This window comes from Micropterus dolomieu, linkage group LG04, assembly GCF_021292245.1.
Source record: "Micropterus dolomieu isolate WLL.071019.BEF.003 ecotype Adirondacks linkage group LG04, ASM2129224v1, whole genome shotgun sequence".
NCBI lineage: Eukaryota > Metazoa > Chordata > Actinopteri > Centrarchiformes > Centrarchidae > Micropterus > Micropterus dolomieu.
The window spans coordinates 15,171,403-15,173,110 of NC_060153.1; the positions used below are offsets into that span (position 1 = coordinate 15,171,403).

General features: G+C 42.3%; 1 protein-coding gene across 1 annotated transcript in view; it reads right to left on the reverse strand.

The window, feature by feature from the left end:
• LOC123969098 (endoplasmic reticulum resident protein 27) overlaps positions 1-1,708 on the reverse strand; it is a 7,809-nt gene that overhangs the window by 4,900 nt on the left and 1,201 nt on the right. The window lies entirely within an intron of this gene.

The window sequence follows — 1,708 nt, forward strand, 5'->3', positions numbered from 1 at the left end:
TGATCCACAGTCTTAAACAGAAACCTGGGATTGTGTTTATGTGTAGTAATGAGTTCAGAAAAATAGTGTGTTCTCACATCCTTAACCATGTTATTGTAGTTAATTAATAAATCCTTCAGACTGAGGTAATGGACTTGGAGACTGGATTTTTTCCATCTGCGCTCTGCTTTCCTGCATTCCCTTTTGAGGCTGCGAATGCTGTCATTTATCCAGGGTTGCTTACTAGCTTTAGACGTAGGCCTAACCTTTAGAGGAGCAGTAATATTTAGTGACGACAAGCAGATATGATTGAAGTGATCGACCAGATTGTTGGTGTTGGAATCAGACAGGTGTTGGCTTTGGCTCTGAAAGAATGCGCAAAACTTTGAAACACTTTGTTCATTAAAGATGCGACAACACACGGAGCTTGGTGAGGCGGCATGAGTAACAGGCGAATCGCAGCTAAAAACAATACATCTGTGGTCAGATATGGTCATGTCCACTAATTCCACAGAAGAAATGCTGACACCCAGAGTAAAAACCAAGTCTTTGTCAGAGGTTGCACGCCTTTGGAGCAACAATGGGTTAAGTGTCTTGCTCAGGGACACAATGGTCGATGTCTCCCACACGAAAGGCAAGCATCTTATTTATGTGCCACCACCACCCATAAAAAGAAGTGGCCATATTTAAAAAGTCAGTTGCATTAACATTGTTGGGGTCATCAACATGAAAATTAAAATTGCCATAATTCTGTCATAATTTAAAACCAGAGTAGATAAAAATTCAGGAAATTCTGATAAAAATCTTCCAGGCGGTTTTGGGGGGCGATAAATTATAACAAATATGATAGGTTGCAGCCCTCCAAGTTTAAGAGTGAGAACTTCAAAGGAGTTAAATTCATCACAGCGTACTTGATGACATTTTAAATTTTTCCTATACACGCTCACTAGCCCACCACCACGACCACTGACCCTCGGTTGACTAAAACAATCATATTGAGGCGGACACAGTTCAGCTAGCTGGCTATAGTCATTCATCTGCAACCAGGATTCAGTTAAAAACATAAAATCTAGATTTGCAGACAAGATAAAATCATTTAAGATAAAAGTCTTATTTGAAAGTGATCTCACATTGAAGAGAGACATTTTAAATGAGTTTGTTCTGGGTGCTGGAGTTGGTGCAGTTGTCCTAATCCTTAAGTGATTCCTATTATTTCTGTGTGGGATGTGCACATTTCGGTTTACTGGTCTATGCGTGATGATGACAGGAATAGAAGTCTTTGGAACAGCGCTGGGAGCAGACGGCTTTACATGCCAGCAGGTGGAGACAGTTGTTTGTGGCAGTGAGGCAGAGATCTGTTCAGGGACCGGGTGTGTCCAGGTGTGCTGCATGAATGATTAGTCATTCACGTAAGTCATGTGTGGACCGCACCACATGCTGTATGTGAGCAGCTAACATTTCTGAGCCCCGTTTGTTTGGGTGAAGTCCGTCTGTCTTAAAAAGAGACATTCTTTGCCAGAAAATATTAAAATTATCCACATAACACACATGGTGAGCCCTGCAGGCGGACTGGAGCCATTCGTGGAGGCCAAGGAGTCTACTGAAGCGGCCAGCACCGCGACCAACTGTGAGAATGGGACCAGAGATAAAAACGGACTTTCCACACTGCTTTAAAAAGTTAAGAAGACGGTTAAAATCTGATTTTGTCAGCTCAGACTGCCGAAGAGCT